The 15849-nt window shown below is 38.2% G+C and overlaps 1 long non-coding RNA gene across 5 annotated transcripts in view; it reads left to right on the top strand.

The window, feature by feature from the left end:
- Nucleotides 1-15849, top strand: part of LOC144296017 (uncharacterized) — a 176637-nt gene that overhangs the window by 16106 nt on the left and 144682 nt on the right. For 4 of the 5 annotated variants that reach the window (XR_013363170.1, XR_013363168.1, XR_013363172.1 and 1 more), the window contains exons 2-3: nucleotides 13070-13207; nucleotides 13655-13775. This is a non-coding gene — a long non-coding RNA (uncharacterized LOC144296017). Of the gene's footprint in view, nucleotides 1-13069; nucleotides 13208-13654; nucleotides 13776-14549; nucleotides 14723-15849 lie in introns of all 5 variants that reach the window. The other variant, XR_013363163.1, reaches the window with a different exon arrangement.

The following is a 15849-nucleotide window of genomic DNA, read 5'->3' as shown; positions in this document are numbered from 1 at the left end:
GCAGGCGCTACACCACTGAGCCACCCAGGGATCCCCCTCTTCAGAGAGTTGGAACAAATAACCTTAAGAGTTGTGTGGAATCAGAAAAGACCCTGAATAGCCAGGGGAATATTTTTAAAAAAAGCCATAGCTGGGGGCATCACAGTGCCAGATTTTAGGTTGTACTACAAAGCTGTGGTCATCAAGACAGTGTGGTACTGGCACAAAAACAGACACAGAGATCAATGGAACAGAATAGAGAATCCAGAAATGAGAATCCAGAAATCCACTTATGGTCAACTAATATTCCACAAAGCAGGAAAGACTACCCAGTGGAAAAAAGACAGTCTCTTCTGTAAATGGTGCTGGGAAAATTGGACATCCATCCACATGCAGAAGAATGAAACTAGACCATTCTCTTACACCAGACATAAAGATAAACTCAAAATGGATGAAAGATCTAAATGTGAGACAAGATTCTATCAAAATCATAGAGAACGCAGGCAACACCCTTTTTAAACTTGGCCACAGCAACTTCTCGCAAGATACATCCATGAAGGCAAGAGAAACAAAAGCAAAAATGAATTATTGGGACTTCATCAAGATAAAAAGCTTCTGCACAGCAAAAGAAAGTCAACAAAACTAAAAGACAACCTACAGAATGGGAGAAGATATTTGCAAATGACGTATCAGATAAAGGGCTAGTTTCCAAGATCTATAAAGAACTTCTTAAACTCAACAGCAAGGAAACAAACAATCCAATCATGAAATGGGCAAAAGACATGAATAGCAATTTCACAGAGGAAGACAGAGACATGGCCTCAAGCACATGAGAAAATGCTCCACATCACTGGCCATCAGGGAAATACAAATCAAATCCACAATGAGATACCACCTCGCACCAGTGAGAATGGGGAAAATTAACAAGGCAGGAAACAACAAATGTTGGAGAGGATGTGGAGAAAGGGGAACCCTCTTGCACTGTTGGTGGGAATGTGAACTTGTGCAGCCACTCTGGAAAACTGTGTGGAGGTTCCTCAAAGAATTAAAAATAGATCTGCCCTACGACCCAGCAATTGCACTGCTGGGGATTTACCCCAAAGATACAGATGCATGAAACGCCGGGACCCCTGCACCCCGATGTTTCTAGCAGCAATGTCCACAATAGCCAAACTGTGGAAGGAACCTCAGTGTCCATCGAAAGATGAATGGATAAAGAAGATGTGGTCTATGTATACAATGGAATATTACTCAGCCATTAGAAACGACAAATACCCACCATTTCCTTCAGCGTAGATGGACCTGGAGGGTATTATGCTGAGTGAAATAAGTCAATTGGAAAAGGACAAACATTATATGGTCTCATTCATTTGGGGAATATAAAAATTAGTGAAACGGAATAAAGGGAAAGGAGAGAAAATGAGTGTAAATATCGGTGACAGTGACAAAACATAAGAGACACCTAATTCTGGGAAATGAGCAAGGGGTGGTAGAAAGGGAGGTGGACTGGGGGTGGGGGTGACTGGGTGACGGGCACTGAGAGGGACACTTGATGGGATGAGCACTGGGTGTTATGCTATATGTTGGCAAATTGAACTCCAGTAAAAAATTAATTAATTAATTAATTAATTAAAATAAAATACATGTACTTGAAATGAAATTGAAGTATACTAACGTACATGTACTTACAGTCAGTTTTGACGTATATACACATATGAAACCACTATCACAAATAAAATAACAAATTTTCCATTACCCCCCAAATTCTCCCTTTACCACTATCCCAATGCAACAGCTAATTTCATCCAGTCACTTCATGTTAGTTTGCATTTTTTTGAATTTACATATACACTTACAATATTCATTTTACCTTGCTTTTTTCATTCAGCATAATTATTTTGAGATTCACTTCTGTTGCACAAGTTACTGAGTATCATTCCATTGTATAGATATTTAATAAATTATTATCCATTCACTTGTTGATGGGCATTTGAATTATTTCAAGTATTTGGCTAGTAAAGAGAAAAATGTTGTTTACATTTATATAGATCTTTGTATAAATATGTGATTTTACTTCTCTTGGATAAATAACAAGAAGTAGAATTTTGGCTCATGTGGTAGGTCTATGTTTAGATTTTGGAAACCATCAAATTGTTTCCAAAGGAATTGTATCATTTTATATTCTTACCAGCACATGAACATCTCAATTTATTTATATTCTCATAACACATAAGGTCAACATTTTTTAAGTTTTATTTGTTACTTTGTGGTTCTAATGGTAATGTGGTGGTATCTTATTGAGGCTTTAATTTGCATTTCCCTGAAAACTAATATTATTAGGCAAGTTTTTAGGTATTTATTGGCTATTTATATTTTTTATTTGTGAAGTACCTGTTCAAATAATTTCCTTACTTTATTATTAGTTTGTTTTTGATGTTGTTTTGTAAGAACTCTATCTTCTGAATACAGTCTTTTGTATGATAAATTTTTGCAAATATTTTCTCTCAGCTTATGGCTTAATTTTCTTTGCTCTTTGGAGAGCAACACTTTTTTTATTTTGGTGAAATTTATTTACTTATGTATTTTTATATACATATATGTATGTATTTATATTTTATAATTTGACATTTTGTGCTGCATCTAAGAAAACTTTTCCTATCCCAATGCCACATAGATTTTCTGTTTTCTCCTAGCAGTTTTATAGCGTTGGATTTTCAGTTTAGGTGTCTGATCCATTTGGAGTTCAATTTTTTATGATATGAGATAATAGTTGATGTTCATCTTAATGCTAATGGCTTTCCAATTGTTCCAGCATTCTTTATTCAAAATATTTTTTCCATATTTAATTGGCTTGGAACCAGTGTCAGAATTCAAATCTGTTCTATATACATAGGTGTAGACTATGTTCTATTTATCTGTTTGTCTATCTTGATGCCAATGCCCCACTGCCATGATTAGTGTTGTACTATATGAAGTCCTGAAGTCAGGTAGAATAGTCTTCCAAATTTTTTTCTTGTCTAGCTTTTATAAAAGTCAATTGCATTTTCATATAAATTTTAATATTAACTTATTACTTTGTTTTAAAAACTTTCTAGAATTTTGTTTGGAATTGTGTTGAATCTATAGGTCAATTTGGGCTTGTTAATATCTGGATTCTACTTCATTCAGATTTTTTTGCATTCTTGGTTTTCTCATGGATTTTGGAAAATATGAGTTTGCAGGTTATTTGGTTTCTTCACTTACCATCTCTATATATTTGGTGAGTTTTTATATCCTAAGTGGAAACAGAAGCCATGCTATTTTTTTTCTTTTTAAACATTCTATTTATTTATTCATGGGAGACAGAGAGAGAGAGAGAGAGAGAGAGAGAGAGAGAGGCAAAGAGAGACATTTCATTCTTCTGTATGTGGCTGCCCAATTTTCCCAATACCATTTATTGAAGAGACTGTCATTTTTCCAGTGGATATTCTTTCCTGATTTGTCAAATATTAGTTGAAAATAGAGTTGAGTGCCCATTTCTGGGTTCTCTATTCTGTTCTTCTGATCTGTTTCTGTGCCAGTATCATACCATCTTGATGATCACAGCTTTGTAACACAGCTTGAAATCTGGCATTGTGATGCTCCCGGCATTGGTCTTATTTTTCAATATTCCTCTGGCTATTCAGAGTCTCTTTCTGATTCCATACAAATCTTAAGATTATTTGTTCCAACTCTGCGAAGAAAGTCCAGGGTATTTGATAGGGATTGCATGGAATGTGTAAATTGCCCTGGGGAGCATAGAGATTTTCACAATATTGATTCTTCCAATCCATGAGCATGGAATGTTTTTCCATCTCTTTGTGTCTTCCTCAATTTCTTTCAGAAGTGTTCTGTAGTTTTTAGGGTATACATCCTTTACCTCTTTCATTAGGTTTATTTCTAGGCAAGTTATGGTTTTGGGTGTAATTGTAAATGGGATTGATTCCTTGAGTTCTCTTTCTTCAGTCTCATTGTCAGGGTAGAGAAATACCACTGATTTCTGGCCATTGATTTTGTATACTGCTACACTATCGAATTGCTGTATGAGTTCTAGCAATCTTGGGGTAGAGTCTTTTGGGTTTTCTATATACAGTATCATGTGATCTGTGAAGAGGGAGACTTTGACTTCTTCTTTGCCATTTGATTGTCTTTTATTTCTTTTTGTTGCCTGATTGCTGAGTCTAGGACTTCTAGTGCTATGTTGAATAGCAGTGGTGAGAGTGGACATCCCTGTCGTGTTCCTGATCTTGGGGAAAGGCTCTCAGTTTTTCCCATTGAGAACGATATTCGCTGTGGGCTTTTCATAAATCGCTTTTAAGATATTGAGGAATGTTCACTCTATCCCTACAGTCTGAAGAGTTTTAATCAGGAATAGATGCTGTATTTTGTCAAATGCTTTCACTGCATCTATTGAGAGGATCATATGGTTCTTGTTTTTTCTCTTGTTGATATGATCTATCATGTTGATTGTTTTACGAGTGTTGAACCAGCCTTGCATCCTGGGGATAAATCCCACTTGGTAATGGTGAATAATTTTCTTAATGTATTGTTGGATCCTACTGACTATTATCTTGTTGAGAATTTTTGCATCCGTGTTCATCAGGGATATTGGTCTATAATTCTCCTTTTTGGTGGGGTCTTTGGTTTTGGAATTAAGGTAATGCTGGCTTCATAAAATGAGTTTGGAAGTATTCCATCCCTTTCTTATCCTTTGAAACAGCTTTAGTAGAATAGGTATTACTTCCTCTTTAAGGGTTTGATAGAATTCCCCTGGGAAGCCATCTGGCCTTGGACTTTTGTATCTTGGGAGGTTTTTGATGACTGCTTCAATTTCCTCGCTGGTTATTGGCCTGTTCAGGTTTTTTATTTCTTCCTCTTCCAGTTTTGGTAATTTGTGGTTTTCCAGAAATACATCCATTTCTTCTAGATTGTCTAATTTGTTGCCATATAGCTGTTCATAATACATTTTAAAACTGTTTGTATTTCCTTGGTATTGGTTGTGATCTCCCCTCTTTCTTTTGTGATTTTACTAATTCAATTTTTTTCTCTTTTCTTTTTAATAAGGTTAGGTAGGGGTTTATCTATCTTATTAATTCTTTCAAAGAACCAATTCCTGGTTTCCTAGATCTATTCTACTGTTCTTGTCTTTATGTCATTGAGATCTGCTTGAATCTTTCTTATCTCTCTTCTTCTGCCTTGTGTATGTTTTACTTGCTATTCTTTTCCCAATTCCTTTAGGTAGGTTAGCTTATGTATTTGAGTTTTTTCCAATTTTTTGAGGGAGGCTTGTATTGCAATGTAGAACTGCTTTTGCTGTATCCCAAAGATTTGGAACGGTTGTATCTCATTCTCATTAGTTTCCATGAATCTTTTTAATTCTTCCTTAATTTCCTGATTGACCCATTCATCTTTCAGTAGGATGCTCTTTAACCTCCATGTGTTTGAGTTTGTTCCAAAAATCTTCTTGTGAGTGAGTTCTAGTTTCAAAGCATTGTGGTCTGAAAATATACAGGGGACAATCCCAATCTTTTGGTATTGGTTGAGACCTGATTTGTGACACAGTATGTGATCTATTCTGGAGAAAGTTCCATGTGCACTTGAGAAGAATGTGTATTCAGTTGTGTTCAGATGAAAAGTTCTGTATATATCAGTGAAATCTATTTGGTCCAGTGTATCATTTAAGGCCCTTGTTTTTTTAGTAATGTTGTGCTTAGAAGATCTGTCATTTGCTGAAAGTGCCATGTTGAAGTCTCCTACTATTAGTGTTTATTATCTAAGTATGTCTTTACTTTGGTTATTAATTGATTGGTATCCTTGGCCACTCCCACATTTGGGCATAAATATTCATGATAGTTAGGTCTTCTTGTTGGATAGACCCTTTAAGTATGATATACTGTCCGTCTTCATCTCTTACTATAGTCTTTGGGATAAACTTTAATTTATCTGATATGAGGATGGCTACCCCCGCTTTCTTTTGAGGACCATTTGAATGGTAAATTGTTCTCCACCTCTTCATTTTCAGGCTCTAGGTGTCCTTAGGTCTAAAATGAGTCTCTTGTAGACAGCATATAGATGGGGCTTGCTTTTTTATCCAGTCCAATACCCTGCTTTTTTTTTGATGGAATAATTTCACCCATTCACATTAAGAGTAAACTGTTGAAAGATATGAATTTAGTGTCATAGTACTACCTATTCAGTCATTATGTTTGTGGGTTGTTTCTTTGGGCTTCCTCTTTCTTTTACAAGGTCCCCCTTAATATTTCTTGCAGAGCTGGTTTGGTGGTCACATATTCTTTCAATGCCCTATCCTGTAAGCTCTTTATCTCTCCTTCTATTCTAAATGAGAGGCTTGCTGCATAATATATTCTTGGCTACATGTTCTTCTCATTTAGTGCCCTGTATATATCATGCCAGCCCTTTCTGGCGTTCCAGGTCTCTGTGAAGAGGTCTGATGTTAATCTAATATCTCTCCCCATAAAAGTTAAGAATCTCTTATCTCTTGCTGCTTTAAGGATTTTCTCTTTATCTTTGAAATTTTCGAGTTTCACTATTAATGTCGAGGTGTTGAATGCTTTTTATTGGCTTTTTTTTGGGGGGGTGGGGGAATCTTCTCTATCTCTTAGATATGAATGCCTTTTTCCTTCTCCAGATTTGGGAAGTTCTCATTTATGATTTTTTCAAGTAAACTTTGTTGTCCTCTCTCTCAGGCTCTTCTGGAATCCCAATTAGACATATATTCTTCCTTCTCAAGCTCTCATTTATTTCCCTCAGCCTTTTCTTGTGGGCTCATATTTTTTTTCTCTTTTTTCCTCAACTTCCTTCCTTACCATCAACTTGTCTTCTATGTCACTCACTCTCTCTTCCACCTCATTAACCCTAGCAGTTAGAATATCCAGTTTGAATTGCATCTCATTTCATCTATTTTTAATTTTAGCCTGATTTGATCTCAATTCTGCAGTAAAAAAGTCTCTAGAATCCTTTATGCTTTTTCCCAGAACCACCAGTTGCTTAATAATTGTACTTCTGAAATGGATTTCTGACATTGTATTGAAATCCAAATTCTGTAACTCTGTGGCAGAGTACTTTTTCAGTTTTTTTTTTTTTTTTTTGTGGTGAATTCTTTCTTCCAGTCATTTTGTCCAGTGCAGAGTGGCCATAAGTGGGCTGAGTCAAAAATATCAACCATGACCTAAGTCAAATACACCTTAGTTGATTCTGAAGAGGTCAGAGACCAGAAAATACAAGAAAAAGGAGAACAGAAAAAATAAATCAAAAGGACCACTAAAATGAAAAACAAATTTTAAAACAAGTAGTAAAATAAAAAATCCAAAAAACAAAGAAGAAAAAAGAAAAAAGTAAAGAAAGAGGAAAAAGAAAGAAAAGAACAGAGATGTGGTGGTGAGGAAGTGGTAGTGGAGAGAGAATGTAGTCTACCTGAGGGGTGTTAGAGGGCAATCCTCTTGATTCGGAGCGTATTTTGTTCTGTATGTTAGAATATCACAATCTCAAACTTATATAAACCAGCAATACTTATATAAAGACCCCACATTGACCACAAAAACATAAACAAGATAAAATAGGGGAGCAGAATGGGAATGAAGAGAGAATATAATCTTACAGGATAAACCAACATGGTGTTCCATTTGGATCTGGGTATGTTGGTCCTGTTTTAGAAGGTATTAACTTCCACCATTGTAATATACTGTAGTGAAGGGGGAAAAGAGAAAGTATATTGGAAATTTTTAGTCTGATATAAAAATGAATTGTAAGGGAAAAACTAAAAAAAGGACCCTCTAGTTCTATATACTATTTTCCCTCAGTCCTGGAGCTTTCCAGTGCTGCTTGATCAAGAACTTGCTCTTCCCCTGTCCTTCCAGCTGGTTTCCTGGGGGAGGGGCCTGCTGTGCTGATTCTCAGGTATCTGTGCCAGGATGGAGATACCTCACCCCCTACCTGGTGCCTGGCTCAATGGAAGCTGTTTATCCTGTGAGACCTTTGTTCTCTAGAGGCCCCGCCTCTCCCAGACACAGGTGAAACAAAGGAAAAACAACAATGGTAGCGGCCAGATTTCCATATCTGGAGTCCAGGTCCCATGGAGTAACTAACTATACCTAGTCCTCACTGGCCTAGATGTTCCTAGTGACAGGCAGGGTGCACTGATCTGCACAGCTTGCAGGGTGCCCAAGGGCAAGAGAGGTCTTGCTTTCCTGTGCCCTCCCTGCTTCTGCCTGTCCAGAGGGAATGCAGGATCACTGGCTTTGTTGGCTTGGGTGCCCTGGGATCCAGGGCCCTGTGCTGTTGGACCTGCACTCCCGGGGGCCACCTCTCCCAGAGGCCCACCTAACCTCCATCTGGAGCCAGCCCACCTAACCAACTTGCTTCTCCTCCCAAATGCCCCTCCAGCTGTGGTGCTCCTGTCCTTACATATATCTAACCTCGGTTTGTGGTGAGCTTTCCCTGGGTGTCCCTCCTCTTATAGTGACTCTGGGAGTCTTGAGGCCTTACTGTCCCTCCTGTAATTCTGCTCAATTTCCCTCCTAAGCACTTTTCCATCAGAGAAAACTCCAGCCAGATTTCTAAAGTTCCTGCTTCTCCAGGGTTGGGTTTTCCTGCCTCCAGGCATTTGCTGTTCTGCTTTAGCCTGGCTACTTGCAGTTCCCCTCCCCCACTTTATTCTTTTTTATTTTAATTTTTTAACCTTCCTATCTTGTTAGAAGAGAAAACTTTTCTCTCTGTAGCATTCCAGCTGCTCTCTCTTTAAATATCAAATTGAGTTCAGGATGTTTTGAGAGTTATCTAGGTAAGTTTGTAGGGCCAGGTGATTTGAGGACCCCTACTCTTCTGCCACCTTGCCCTTCCCTCGACTTTGTGATTTATAGAATACCTTTAATCTATCACAGTATATCTTCACGTGATGTTTTAACACTTCAAGTATAACATAAGAACTGTACAACAATATATATTTTAGTTATCCTGGCCTTTGTGCTATTATTGTTATCCATATGATTTTATATATTTTATAAAGCCCACACTATTACTATTGGTTAAACAATTTTCTTTTAAATAAATTTAAATATTAAGAAATAATCTTGTATATTTACCCAATGTTGTTACCATTTCTGGTCCCTTCATTCTGTGTGTATTCTAACTTTCTTCTGTATTCTGTGTGTATTCTAACTTTCTTCTGCCTGTTGGATTTCCTTGTTATGTGATAATGAATTATTTTGGCTTTATATGTCTGAAAATGTCTTTATTTTATTTTCATTTTTGAAATGTATTTTTTCTGGCTACAGGAATCTAGGTTGACAGTTTTTACTTTCAGTGCTTTAACAATGTCCCCTGTTTTATTGCTTGCCTTATTTTTTTCTTTTAATAAGAAATTTACTGTCATCCTGATTTTTGTTCCTGGATATAGGACAACTATTTTTTCATGGATATTTTAAAGATTTTCTCTATATAAGGGGTTTTGAGCAATTTGATTATGATGTACCTTGGTGTTTTTTTTCCCGTGTGGCTTGTGCTTGGAATTTGTTAAATATCTTTCATATTTGGATTTGTAATTTTTATCAAATTTGAAATGTTTTTGGCTATTATTTCTTCACTTTTTTTCTGCTCTTCCCCCTCTACAAATACTGGTTGCACACATTAGACGACTTAAAGTTTTGTTACACAGCATTTTTTCCATTCATTTACTTATTTTTCTCTGTGTTTGTTCTTGTATAGTTTTCATTGTTGTCTTCAAATTCACAAATGTGTTGTTCTGAAATGACTAACATGCCCTTAATTTATGTAGTATATTGTATTTTTTCATCTCAGACTTATCATTTACATTTTTAGAAGTTTTTTGGGGTTATGTCTCTATTTAAATATTTTTGAACACCTGGAATAAAATCATAATAACAACTCTAATGTTCTTTTCTGCTAACTCTAATGTATCTGTCACAGACCATTTTCCTGCTTTTTTGCATGTCTGATTCTTTTTCACTTTTGTCTGATTTGTGAGTTTTCTTGTTACATGATGGACTTTTTGTATTCCTACAAATATATATTTTTTAAAGTAGGCTTCATGCCTAATGTAGAACTTGAACTCATAAATATGAGATCAAGAATCACATGCTCTACTGACTGAGCCAACTAGGTGCCCTTACAAATATTCTTTTTTTTAAAAGACTTTAGTTATTCATTTGACAGAGAGAGAGCAGAAGCAAAAGCAGGAGGGGGAGAAGCAGACTCCCCACCGAGCAAGGAGCCTCATGCAGGGCTCAATCCCAGGACGCTGGATCCTGACCTGAGCCAAAGGCAGGCATCTAACCAACTGAGCCACCTACATGCCTCACCCCTACAAATATTCTTGAGTTCAGTTTGCCATTAGGTTACATAGAAACAGTTTGATCCTTTAGGGTTCTGCTTTTAAGATTTGCTAGATAGGATCTAGTGTTCAATAAAGGGCTAATTATCACCTATAAGTGATGCAAGTCTGTTCCTAGCATTCTACCCAATACCTTATAAATTTTCCAACAGTACCCAATACCTTATAAATTTTCCACCAGTACAGTACAGATATGATTTTTGGCCGATGTGAGTGCAGGCACTGTTCCCTCTGATCCTTTTAAGAGACTTTTTCTACAGCCTCTGGTAGTTTCTTCACATATGTGCCTTGATTATATTCTGCAGACCACTCAAGGGCTTTTTGCAGCTCTCTCACCTCTGGTACTCTGTTGCTTTACTCTACATGCCTTGTTCTGGAATCTCAGTTTTGTCTCCTCCATTCAAGCCATCTTCTGGGCTCTGCCTTAGTTCTACCACTCTGTGTTGTAATCAGGAAACCCAAGGCAATTGTAGAGGTTGCTCTTTGATTTCCCGTCTCTGAGGGATCACTATCCTTTGTTGTCTCTGTCAAGTGACATAAAACCATTGTTTCATTTATCTATTTTTTAAGTAGTTGTTTCAAACATAAAACCCTTTTTCTGTATTTTATTTGGACACTTAAGTTAACAATTTTTATTTCCAGAGATAGTTCTCCCTGTCCCGTTGTTTGGCCTCCTTTGTCATTGTGATCAGTCACCCCAGCTTCCCCTTTTCTGCTTGGCCTCCTTCCTCAGCCCTTTCCTTGACCCCAGAACTTGGTAGAACATTCCTACAGTGATAGGAATTTCAATGTAACTGTAAAATCCATGTTCTAGTTTACAATCTTGAGGAAGTCCCACATGTAGTCCTGTTCATTATTATGAAAGGTATCTATCTATCTATTTCTTTTTAATAAAAACTTTTCCATATTGTAAGATACAGAAAGAGCTTGTTCAGAAGATCACATGTGAAAAAGTTTGTGTTAGAATATTGGTAGATATGGTGAGGTTTGAGGTGCATGCTCAGCAGCAGATCCAGTCCTCATGGGAAGTCAGATATTCATTCAGGATCCCACAGAAAATTTCCATAATGTTATCATGGGAGAAGTAGTGTTACATCAAGTTCCTGAGTGTGTCTGGCCTTAGGCTCACTGTCAAATATGGTGTATCCAGGGTTGTTGCATGGTCCCATAGCACAATGTGCAGGAATCCTCCAGATAAATGCTTCTCACAGAGGGACCAAGGGCCTAACTGAACTTTGGGATCCCATGGAGTGTTCAGAATGATGCCAATGGTTCACAATAACATCTATCCTTTTGTGAGTACTCATTTTACCAACAAGATTTCTAATACTCTCATCCATGAAGGATATATATCTTTTCCCCTGTTTTCCAAATGAAGAAATAGAGACTCAAGGAAGCAAAGTGACTTGCATTGTCTCAACCAGTGGATTACAGAGACCTGATTCAATCCTGATATGTCCAATTTCATTCCTGAATACTTTTCACTGTATCATCTAACTTATTATTTTCATACCCTTGATTATTTTGGAGCCAGCAGATAATGTAATGCTTTCTTGTTTTAAGTCATGAAGTAGCAGAATGGGTCCTTGCTATATACTACACTGTCCTCCCCCTCCCCTATTTTGAAACCCTAATCCCTATCTGGTTATATTAGGGTATAGCACATTTAAAGGGTAATTAAAGTTAAATGAGGTAAAAGGTAATTAAAGTTAAATGAGATCATAGGGTAGGACCCTAATCCAATGTAACTGGTGTCCTTATAAGAAGAGGGAGAAATACCAGTGGGGAAGACACAGGGGAAAGGCCATATGAGTACACAGTGAGAAGATGACCAAGGAGAGACAAGCCAAAGAGGCCTCAGGAGAAACAGCTCTGCTGACACCTCAATGTTGGACTCCTAGCCTCCAGAACTGTGAGAAAATAAATGTTGTTTAAGCCACTTGGTCTACAGTACTTTGTTACAGCAGCCCAACCGGAATACTGCAGTCCTCAACACCACAAAAAAGAGTCAGAATCAAAGATTTCTGCAGTCCTTCCCCAAATCCAACATTTTGTGGATTGAGGATATTTGACTCTCTCATCAGTTCAGATCTCTTGACTACACAGAACTAGCACCAACATCTTATTTAATAATTCAACCATCCCTCCAAATTCCAAGAAAAATGCCCATCACATCTTTTGGGAACTTTTGTGTTTGGAAACCATTTTTCTTTCTTTGATGAGGGTCCCTACTGAACAGTGATGGCCCAGGTTTCTTGGGATAGGTGAGTACAGAATAGGGCTTCTAAAAGTGGCATTTTCTGTTGCAAGAACCAGTATGGACACTATTCCTAAGAGCATCCTTGAGCCCAACTTGAAAGCCCCAGATGGAAAAGAGAGGAAACCCTGAAGGACTGAGAGGGTTCCATGGTGTTTTGTAACAACCAGATTAGTGTGTGAGGCACACATGGTCACACATAATATCCCAGAGAGATGAGAATGCTGTGCCTCTGAAAACTCACATTTTGGATCCAGGTTTTTGTTTGTTTGTTTTTAATATTCTAAAATATTAGAATACTTGTGATATTTCCCAAATTTCATAACTTCATCCACACATTTCTTGCTCTTATATATTCCTTCCAAATATCAGACTTTGTCAGCCCAGATACCTTCAAACCTAGCTCATTAGCACCCACCTTCTGTATTTTTCTCTTCCTCTTTTAGGAAGAAGCATGGTGATTTGGGCCATCCAGTGCCAGCCTGAAAAAAGCACAGAGGAGCAGTGGTGTGTGACTTGAGGGCAGACGCCAAAACACCTCCCCCCCCTTCCCAACTGCAGTAGAAATTCCTTCCTTAGGTAAGGTAAGTAAACTCCACACATTCCAAGGGGAAAATGCAATTCCAGCCTGGAGCAGTGGTAGTTAAACTAGAAACAATCCAGCTTAAATTATTATATCAGCATAGTTCTGAAGGAATGCGAGGGAAAAGGGATCAATATTGATATCTTTATTTAAAGGGAGTGGAGCGCTGAGGGCTGCATTTATGTGGACAGAGTAAGGATATTAAGAAGACCTGGATCCAGGTAAATCAGCTGTGTACCCAGCCCTGTCCACAGCAGTCTCTGAAGCCCTATATGGAGAGTGGCCAGAGAAAGGAAGCCCCTAGAATGCCCTTCAGCCTCCACTGTGCCCATTTTTTCCTTTATGTTATGACAGGATAAGAAGGGAGACAAATGAGGAATGTACTCATGCTGTGTGATTAAATCCCCAAGCCAAATGTTTCCAAGTCTCCCCATTTTCCTCCACACAGATCCATGCTGCTAGAGGAGTCCTCAGGGCCACTGCCACAACACTGGATGTCAGGATTGAGCACTCCGCAGACCATACTACAGGCTTCTCCCACAGCTCCTGGTGAAACCTGGTCTCTTAAGGTACCCTAGCCTGTGATCTTCAACAATTCACAACTCAGCCATTATTAGCACCACTAATGAATCTGATAGGTGCAAAAATCCTTTGCAGGTGGTGTTCAAATATTTATATGTGCAGCGGGGTAGTATTTTGATAGAGAAAAAACAAATTCTTTTCCCACAGTACTTCCAAGCGTCCTTTAGCCTTACCCCCACTGAGGCATCAGCCAGGGTACATTGTATGTACCATACAGGGTGGGAACACAGAGGGAGGGTGGGGGAAGAGAGGGAGAGAGAGAGAGAGAGAGAGAGAGAGAGTTAGTTTGCATTATACAATCTACTTTTAACATCTCAAAACTGGATTTTTTTGAAAATCATGTCTGAAACTATAGTATGAGATGAAAGCATTTTGAGTATCTAAATTCAGGCCCTGACAAACAATAATGTGCCCATTTTGATTTAGTTTTTCTCATCCTGAATAGGAGATCAAGTTTTCATGGACTGGAGAGAATAGAAGAAACTAGAGAGGAAAAGGGGGAAATGTAGAGTCATGAGACCCTGAGCAAGATCCCAGGGCACTGCCCAAGAAGTCAGAGCCCTGGCAGAGAAAACGAGTAGAGATGACCAGAGGGTAGGGAAGAATCCAGACGACTCAGGGAATCTAGGAATATAGAGGACCCCACTTGCTTGGAAGAATTCTGAGTGCCTTACTCCCACCCATCATAGACATGGTCCTGGCTCTGTGGTTACATAGGCTATTGAATACATATGGCATCACAGAATTCCCTTTTACTCTAGATTTGCCTGAGAAGTAGATGTCAGGAGTAGCACAGAAGAGCACTGAACTTACACCAACTTCCTGAAGCTCCAGAATGGCAAAGGCTTCAAGGGGCTACTTCTAGGACCCTAAGAGTAGCCTAAAGTATCTGGGAGAAGGTTGGATGAAGGAGCCCTGCATTCATAAGTGAAAGGTAACCAGCAGCCTGCACACACCAGAGACTAGCTATGAAGATGCACCTCTCAGGGGATGGCAGATTGAAGATGACACATCAGAGAACAGATACCCATCCCCACCCACTTTTAAGGCCATGGCACAAAGGGACCATATAAAATACAGCCATAATCTGTAGTAAGAAGCACACACACATGAAGAGAGAGAGAGAGAGAGGGAGAGAGAGAGAGAGAGAGAGTCTGTGTGTAGCCAGTCAGACTAAAATTTCATTTCTGCCATCAGTGGAAGGGGGCTTAAAAACTAATCATGTCATATGAACATAAATCAGCATTTCTTGAAAACTTCTAGATTCATATCCTGTTACTCCATTTTATTTATCTTTTAGAGCAAATTTTAAGCACGTAATAAAACAGAGATATAGGTGGAAGAAAGCTTTATTGCCAAGGATTTAAAGTGCAAATAGATGTAATCCTACCTGAAGTTGAAAAGTTGTAAATGTCATTATTGAGTGAATATTTTACTGCTATGGAAACTACCAAAAAACAAAGACATACAAAATTGCCATGTTTTTTTTTTTTATTCCTAGACAAAAACATACACAAAAATAATAAATCCATTAGACTTTCAAATAACAATAATAATGTTGGGAACAATTTTTCTTCTGTATCTATAAAACTCCAAATAAGGAATGATCTTATGTAAAGGAATAGGTGATAGCAATTCACCTCCTTTGGTGTGCAGCTTGGCATGAGTGTGGTAGTTCAGAAAGAAATATCTATGAAAGCAAAGCTTTGGTTAAGAAGAATGCTGTTAGATCAAAACCATCCATCCTATGTGGGAAGGGATTCCTATTGGGAAGCCCACAAATCACCAGCAAAAAATGAAATAGCAACAATAGCTATGAACTGAATGATGACTGTGTGCCAGGAGTACTTTACGTGTCTTAGTCACATAGTTCTAGCAATGCCCTCCCCTGTGAGAGGCCTGAACCAGGCCCCCATTTATTATTACCTCAGGTGTCCCCACTCTAGCAAAGGGCCATGATGATGTTTGAGGTCCTCAGGTATCACTGTCACCTGAAAACTGCCCCTGCACTTTTATGTTCTCTGCACACTTGCATGCCACGGGTCCAGGTCACAGCCTGTA

This window comes from Canis aureus, chromosome 2 (genome assembly GCF_053574225.1).
Source record: "Canis aureus isolate CA01 chromosome 2, VMU_Caureus_v.1.0, whole genome shotgun sequence".
NCBI lineage: Eukaryota > Metazoa > Chordata > Mammalia > Carnivora > Canidae > Canis > Canis aureus.
This window is presented reverse-complemented; position numbering and strand designations above follow the sequence as displayed.